We start from the raw sequence: 8,844 nt of genomic DNA, 5'->3' as shown, positions 1-8,844 counted from the left end.
TATGCATCAGAGAGTTGGACAGTGAATAGGGATGATAGAAAGAGAATTGATGCCTTTGAGTTGTGGTGCTGGAGAGGAGTGGACTGCCAGGAGAACAAACAGGTTTGTCCTGGAGAGGGTGAAGCCAGAATGTTCCCTGGAGTCAAGGATTCTGGAGCTTCATCTGACATATTTTGGGCATGTTGCAAGGAGGGACTGGTCCTTGGAGAGGGACATCATGTTTGGGACAGTGGAGGGACAGCACAGGAAAGGAAGACCCTTGATGAGATGGATTGATTCTGTGAGTGGGGTGGTGGGAATGAATATGTTTGAGACAGCAAGGTTTGCACAGGATAGAACGGCATTTAGGGCCCTTGTACATAGGGTTGCTATGGGTCGCAAATGACTCAATGGCAAATAAGAGCAACAACAACAGCCATGAATGTGGTGCTATTCATTTCTTTCTTCAGTTCTGTTAACAGTTGTTTTATGTATTTAGCAGGTCTATCATTTGTTGCATACATGTCGACCAATGCTATGTCTTCTTGATACATACTGTGTCTTTAATCATTATATAATGACCTTCCTTATCTTTTATGGTGGTTTTTGTTCTGAAATCTATTTTATCAGAAATTAGTATTACCACTACTGCTTTTTTGGTATATTTCCCCCCCAGCTTTTTATTTAGAGTCTATCCTTCTCTTCTTTTATTAGATGTGTCTTTTGTAGACATCATATTGATGGTCTTTGTCTTTTGATCCATTCTGCTACTCTTTTTATCTTAATTGGTACATTTTGTCCATTCACGTTAAGTGTGATTATTGACAGGCCTGGTTTTATGTTTACCATTTTGCTTTTGGGAGGGCCCTGCAGCCGTGGAAGCAAAAACTCCCAGATGGAGGGACCTATAACCCCAGGGACACCTCAGTCCGTCTCGCCACAAGCAATGGAGAGCGCTTGCTTTGCCTTTTAATTTTTAAAATTATGATTTTTAATGAGAGTTTACAGAAAAGTTGTATTTTCATTCACTCATTGTTGCACACTTTCCTCCCATTCCCTTCCCCAGTTCACTTTAAAAAGTATATTCATTCATTATTGTACAAGTCCCTTCTTCCTCCTCCAGTCCTCCTGGCCTAGTCCACTTTGCAATGCATCTCTTACTCTGGGCTGTTGTCATACTTTTAATTTCTTGATTGCTGTTACCATGGTTGTTGATTGTGGATCCAAACAAAATTACATTTTTTAAAATATCTGTCTTTTTCTCTATCTGTCATGATGACAGAAGAAGAATTGATGCCTTTGGGTTGTAGGGTTGGAGAAGAGTGTGATGAAAACCCAAGGACTGGCAAACAAATATATCTTAGAAAAGGCACAAAAACATGTCTTGAACAAAACATAAAAGGACAAGTAAATATATCTCGGAAAAGGTGATGTCAGTGTGCTCCTTAAGGGTAGGGTTAGTGAAACTTCATCTCACATTCTTTGAGCACGTTGTTAGGAGGAGAAAGTCCTTGGAAAATGACTTTATACTTGGAAAGGTGGAGGGTCAGTGAAGGAGGAAAAAACCCTAAATGAGATTGATTGACACAGTGACTGGAGCAGTGGGCTTGAGTGTGTCAAAAATTATGAAGATGGCACAGAATAGGGCAGGGTTCATATCTGTTGTTCTTAAGGTCACTGAGATGCATGACTGATTCCACGGCACTTAACAACAACAATCATATTGCCAGTTAATCCAGTGGTGAGGAATTTTATTTTCTTGATATAGAAATGTGGTCCATATTGAAAGCTGTAATCTTACTGTCTGTAGCAAATGTTTCAAATTCTCTTCATATTCAGCAAACAAAGTTTTGTCATGCTGTGTCATCAGCATAAGACAAGTTGTTGATGAGTCTCCCTCCAATCCTCAAGTCATATTCTTTTTCATATACTCCAGCTTTTCAAATTATTTGCTGAGCATACATGAACCAAATACTGTGATAATAATTAATTCTTCAAGAGAAAATTAAATAATATCTTTGGAGAATGGTGTTATAATTTAAAACGTGAAAACTGAGGATATTTTTTTAGTTAAAAAAATTGGGAGAGGAACATATATTCATTCAAAAACCTGCATTGAGTTTCAATTGTGTATTGTTGAAGTACCGAGTTCTGGAGAGATAAAATAATGAGACATTGTGGTGACACTTCACGTGTCAGCGGTCTTGAGGGAGACCATTACTAACGCAACAGTTTACAGTGATATTTGGCACTGATACTAAGTGGTGGTGCCAAAAATTGAGAACAAAGCCCTGAGAACACAACCTAGCAGACTAAAGGCAAATAATCATGTGAAGTTCTTATCTTCTCTCAGTACAGGCTTGGTTGCTGATGTGATGCTAGACACATGTGAAATGTCTGGTTATGCACCTCCAAACTATTGGCCACAGAAAACCCTAGCAAGGTTCTACCCCAAAACACATTCTGTTTCCATAAGGTGGAGTCAAGGTAATAATAATTGATTACCGGAGAAGAGTATATCCACATTGGCAGATAGTGTTTAGCATTGGATGAGAGAAGTAGGCAGTTGGCCTGGAGGCTAATAGTACAAGCTGGCAGTAATGAGAGCCTAGGTCAAGCATCAAGAAGAGATACTGAGACAGAAAGGACAATTTTTAGGGCATTAAATTGGCACAATTAATGGAAGCTCTGGTGGCCTAGTGGCAAGAAGCTGTGCTGCAACCCTGATGGCACAAAGCTCAGATACACCAGATGCTCCATGGGAGAAGGATGGACATTCTTCTCCTGTGTGATTAGCTGCCTCTGAAAACCCACCGGAGGATCAACTATGGGTCTATGGTACACAACAACATGTGTAATGAGAATAAGGAAGGGTCTAGAGAACAGTATGAGTACGCTCAAAGCCATTGTATTATTTGCAAATTAACAGAAGGCTCCATTGAACATGTAATAAATGGGAAATGGTCTCTCTTGATTCGTCAGTATCTCTTTTATATACTCATTTGTTCTAAAATAGTCGAGGGGAGCTCTGATAGCCTAATGGGAAGAAGATGCACTGCCAAGCCAAAGTGATTCACCTTTCTCCTGCACTGCAGAAGAAAGATGCTCAGTCTCCTTCCCTGAGATTTACAGCCTCTGAAAACCAACTGGAGCACCAGCTATGACTCTATTTGGAACTGGTGTCACAGAACAATAAAAAACCCTCTAATAATTTAATTGTTGACTTTTTTTCCCCTTTTCTAACCAAGCAGTTTTCACATACTTGACAACATTATAGATACCATTAATTTACTTGGCAAACTCTGTAGATTTTTTTTTTTTAGAAAACGTTCAGCCTAAATTTATCATTTTCATCATTGCTAAACTCAAGTATCAAATCTTTTAACAGAATAGAATAATGATTTTTTTCTATAGTGAAATTAATAAAGTAAATGCATTTTTAATTGAAATGGAGCAAAGAATTCATTAATACTAAATCTGAATAATTATTAGGTCCTGTAACTTATTCATATTTTGTTTTATAGAGTACAGGGATTTGTTTTCATCAATAAGCTAAAATAAACCAGTACCAATAAAATAAACTCATTGCTCTCTAGTCAATTCCACCTCATAGAGATCTGTCTGGTAAGACAGAGTAGAATTGTCTCATAGAGTGACCAACGCTGTTAATACTTATGGAAACAGAATGTCACAATTTTCTCCTGTAGAGTATCTGGTGGGTCTGAACCACTGATTTTTTTCAGTTAGCAGTTAGCTTTTAACAAGTTACACTAAATTCATTGCTGGTTAACACTCATAGCTGACCCTGCAGCAGGTTTTCAGAGCTTTAAATCTCAGAGGAGGAAATTGTTCCTCTTTCTCCTGTGGAGTGGCTGGAGAATCAGAATCCGAGAACAGTAGCTTTTAGGTTATTAGTGCACCTTCCTGAGGACTAGGCTAGTTCTTTTTTTTTATTTTGTACTTATTTATTTACAAAATTTGAATACATTGTTTTTATCAGTAAGAACACAGCCAGTCAGAAATGATATCATGTATTACCAGAAGAGGGCAGCAGTGCAGTGAGTCATTGGCAACAAGAAACAAATTGGCAAGACTCTTGAATCAGTAAGACGTTAAGACAGAAGGTAAAGTGAATGTCGTATTTGTTGTTACAAACATCTTAATTAAAACCCAGAATAGACTGAGTCAGCAAATATGACATAAGCAGAGGCATGGAATATTCATAAATATTGATGATAACATCCTATGCTTACAGAAAAGTGTTGAGGACATTTCTGGGTAAAATTGATGAGAATTATTCTGAACTTTCACATCACTTTAGAGGATGATTGAAACCTCTGCATACTGTTTCTTTTCTTCTTCTTTCTGCTTTCTTTTTCTTATTTGTGTGTATACAATAATTCAAATATCTTGTTTCATTCATGTACATGGTGTTTTACACAGTCCTTGCATTTATATTGTGTTTCAAACATTTATATACACTATATTTTATATAACTAATTACCATTGATCTCTGCCTGTTATTACTCCTCTTTTCAAGTCTTCATTGGATCTTTCCTTTTCCTTCACTCTATCTGCCCACTAACCTCTGTTATCCTAGTTATTTCTACCCTCTTCCCTTTCCCATTCCCTTCTTCCTCTCCCCTTCCCCTTTTGAACATTTATACTTATCCTGCTGAGTTATTCTTCTGTTTTTACTGTAATAGTCTTATGAGACCAAGTTAGTTAACTCACCATAATGCTCTCTAGTCTCTCTCATGTTGCACAGTATTTTATGAGATCGTTGTTTCCTAGTGCTTCATAGTAATTGTTAATGTACCACCATTTCTCAATCCATTTGTTTGTTGATGGGCATTTGGATTGTTTCCATTTCTTGCTACTGTGAATAACACTGCTATGAACATAAGTGCACACGATTCCATTTGTATCTCAGTTTTAATTTTCTTGGGGTATATTCCTCGCAGTGGACTAGCAGAGTCATGGGGTATATTCCTCGCGGTGGACTAGTAGAGTCATAGGGGATTTCTATGTTCAGCTTTTTGAGGGAATGCCAAACTGCCTTCCGAAGTGGTTGTATAATCCTATCAGCAGTGCATAAAAGTTACAATCTCTACACATCTCCAATATGTATTGTTTGCTGTCCTGTTAAATTTTGCTACTTCTACAGGGGCGAGAAGATATTTCATACTTCTTTTGACTTGCATCTCTCTTATTACCAGTGATCTTTAGCGTTTCTTTATGTATCTGTTAACACTCCAAGTGTCTTCCTTTGTAATAAGTTGTCTTTTGGGGGGCTATCAGTCTTTTTCTTGTGGAAGCCATGCACTGTTCTGTAAACTTTTGTTGTGAGACCCTTGTTTGACATGTCATTTCCAAATGGTTTTTCCCCCAGGATGTAGATTTTCTTTTCACCCTATTAAAAAGCTTTTTTATGTACACAGGGACTTGATTTTCAGAAGGTCCTGTTCTTCAATTTTGTCCTCTCTTGGTTGTATATTTCTAACTTTACTTGCAAGCCTATCCATGCCATAGGCTAGGGCTTCTAAATTTGGTCCCATTTTTTCCCCTCTTATGATCCTTATAGTTTTGGGGTTTTCTCCTAGGTCTCTGATCAAAACCTGATCAATCTCTAGTTGATTTTTATGTATAATATGAGATGTGGATATTATTTCCATTTTCTGTATGCATATGTACAGTTTTGTCAACACCATTTGTTGAAGAGATTCATGTGTTGTTTGTTATTACTTCAAGACCCTCAGCAGAGATTTTGAGAGTTGAGGGAAAATTAAAGACATTTTACCTTCTTTGAATATTAAAAATACTCCTAAAATAGAAAGAAATATTTTGAGCTTATTTCTCATGCAATGGGTCAGATTCATAGAATTATGCAGCCAAGAGAGGTTGCCTAAATTCCATCCTATGTCCTGATATCACTGTTGTCAGGTACTATCGTATTGACTGTGACTCACAGTGTCCTATGAACAGCAGATTTGAACGCTGTCCTATCCTGTGCCATCCTCATCTTCTCTGACACACTCAAGTCCATTGTTACAGTTATCCTGTTGATTCTTCTTGTTGAGGGTCTTCATCCCTTACGTTGACTCTTTCCAAGCATGATGTCCTTCTCCAAAGATTGGCCCTTCCTAATAATGTGCCTAAAGTATGTGAGATGGGGTTTCACCTTCCTTGCCTCCTAGGATGACCCTGGTTTTACTTTCTCCAGGACAGACCTGATTGTTGTCTTGACCATCAATGAGATATTTAGTACTCTTCCCCAACACCACAGCTCAAAGACATTGATTCTTCTAGTGTCATCCTTAGGCATAGTCCAACTTTCAGATTTATAGAAAGCAATTGTAAAGACCATGAATGGCTTGGATCAGGCAATTTAGTCTTTAAACTGACATCATTGCTCATTAGTTCTCTGCAGAGGTCCTTGACAATAGATTTTTCCAGTATGACTCATCTTTTGATTTCTTGGTTGTTGTTACCCTGGATGTTATACGAATCCAAATAAGAGTAAATTGTTGATGACCTCAATCTTTTCTTCATCTGTCTCAATGTTGAAACATTGAAACTTAATCTATACTGAAGACTAGTCCATCATCTTTTGCAGCAAGTGCTTCAGGTCCTCCTTGCTTCCAGTAAACAAGGTAACATAGGTTGTTGCTGAGCACTCCATCCTGATGCATATTCTTCTTCATAAAGTCTGACTTCTTGAATGATTTGTTCATGGAACTATTTCAGGAAGTAGCGTGCAATCAAGAACCAATGGTAGAAAAGAAAGAAGTTTGAGTTCACTGAAGGGATTGGTAAAAAACAAAGCCCAAGAAATTGATAGGATACCAACTGATGTGTTCCAGCTGACAGCTGCAGCCCTGGATGTGCTCATCAGGCCAAGCCAAGGAATCTGGAAGAGAGCTACAAGCCCAACTGAATTGGAGAGATCCATATTTATTATAATTCAAAAAAACAGTGATCTAAGTGAATATGTAAGTTATTGAACAATATTATTCATATCACAGGCAAATAAAATCTTGTTGACTAGTATTTAAAAATAGCTAGAACATTACATCAGGGTTCAAGTACAGTTTGTTGCTGTAGATGTTTGCCATAGAGTCAGAACCAACCGATAATTGACTCTTCAGCAGGTTGTTAGAGATAGTAATTACCCAAGAAGAGGTTGCCTATCTTTCTCTTGCACAGCATCTGGTGGACTCGAACCGAATGCCTTTGGGATTGCAGTAAAGCCTCTTACAAATAGGCCACTAGAGCTTAATGGTTTCGTAGTCTATATTTATCCTCTTCATTTTTAACTACTAGTTTCCAGGGGTTTGATCTCTTCAGAAACATCTCTTTACAAGATCACCAAGGACTTCCCAGTTACCCAATCAAGTTGGCTCCTCTTACTCTTTATCCTGGGTCTTCCTGTAGAATTTATGGCTATCATTTCTTTACTTTCCTGTCTCTCCACCATTTCTGCCTCTTTCTTCTTCTTTTTTAATGCAGATTTCTCCCACATACTTTCCTTCACTGACATTATTTTTCATACAATCATTTTTATACATTGTGTTTTATAAAATTGATTACCTTTGGGCTATGCCCACCATTACCTAGTCTTTTCAGGTCCCCACTAGATCAACATGAAGAAATGCTCAAAATCACTGACAATAAGAAAAATGGAAATAAAAACCACAATGAGCTATCATCTCACCCCAATAGTAGTGGCAAAGTTTAGCAGGACAGCAAGTAATAAATGTTGGAGAGTGTGTGGAGACGTGGGAACTCTCATACTCTATTGGTGGGATTGTGAAATGATACAACCACTCTGGGAGGCAGTTTAACATTTCCTCAAAAAACTGAATGTTGAAACTTGATAAGACCCAGCTATTCCACTATTAGGAATATACCCCAAGGAAATTAGAACTGAGATACAAATGGAGATACGTACATCAATGTTCATAGCATTATTCAACCATTATAAGAACATGGACACAGTCCAAATATCCTACAAAATCAAATGGATTGAAAAATTGTGGTAAATTCACACAATGGAATATTAAGCAGTACTCAGGAGCAAAAATTTTGAAAAATACTACATAACTTGGGAGAGACTGGAGAGTAAGTATTACGTTGAGTGAACTAACTCAGTCTCATTGGACAAATAGTGACTCTTTTAAGGGCCTTTTCCACACTACTTGTCTTCCAAGTTGAGACACTATCTAGAAGCCCATCTCTTCTTCAAACTAGTTTTTCCTTCTTTAATCTCATTGTTAGGGAGGTATAATGGCTTAGTGGTAACTAGTTGCATTGTCAACCCAAAGGTACAAGGTTCAAATCCGCTGGCTGCTCCATGAGAGAAAGATGAGCCGTCTCTTCCCAAGCAATTTTCTGCTGCTGAAAACCCACTGCACAGCCAGCTGAGTTGATTCCAGCTAGACAGTATGCAACAGCAATTTCATTACTAGCTTTAATTACTGCCCCAGGTGAAAGATTTGAAAGCCTATCTCAGTTATAATTTAAACATAGCTCACGTGTCTCACCTCGTGGAGAGAGCTCCATCTAGCGTTCCCTGAAGCACCTTATCATCGGCCAGTGAGGGTCCAGTCACATCGGCAAGTGTCTTCTGTGCTTTTGCAGCACCCCACCCTATTCCATTTGTCTGAAATGTTTCTCTTTGTAACAACTCCTTGTTTCCACTCCTTGGAAGCTTCAATGTGTAATGAAGATCAATGCTCCCTGCCCTGAACAACCATTTGTTCTTTCACTTAGTATAAGTCATTCTATAAAACTCGGGGTGAGGGGAGATTGTGTACCAGGGAGGGAGTCTTTCTTTTACTTTTGAAAGAGAGGAGCGAACTGGGG

Source organism: Elephantulus edwardii, unplaced genomic scaffold, assembly GCF_000299155.1.
Source record: "Elephantulus edwardii isolate Elephantulus edwardi_28Jun2011 unplaced genomic scaffold, EleEdw1.0 scaffold00012, whole genome shotgun sequence".
NCBI lineage: Eukaryota > Metazoa > Chordata > Mammalia > Macroscelidea > Macroscelididae > Elephantulus > Elephantulus edwardii.
The sequence above is the reverse complement of the archived record's forward strand: the minus strand, read 5'-3'. Positions refer to the sequence as shown.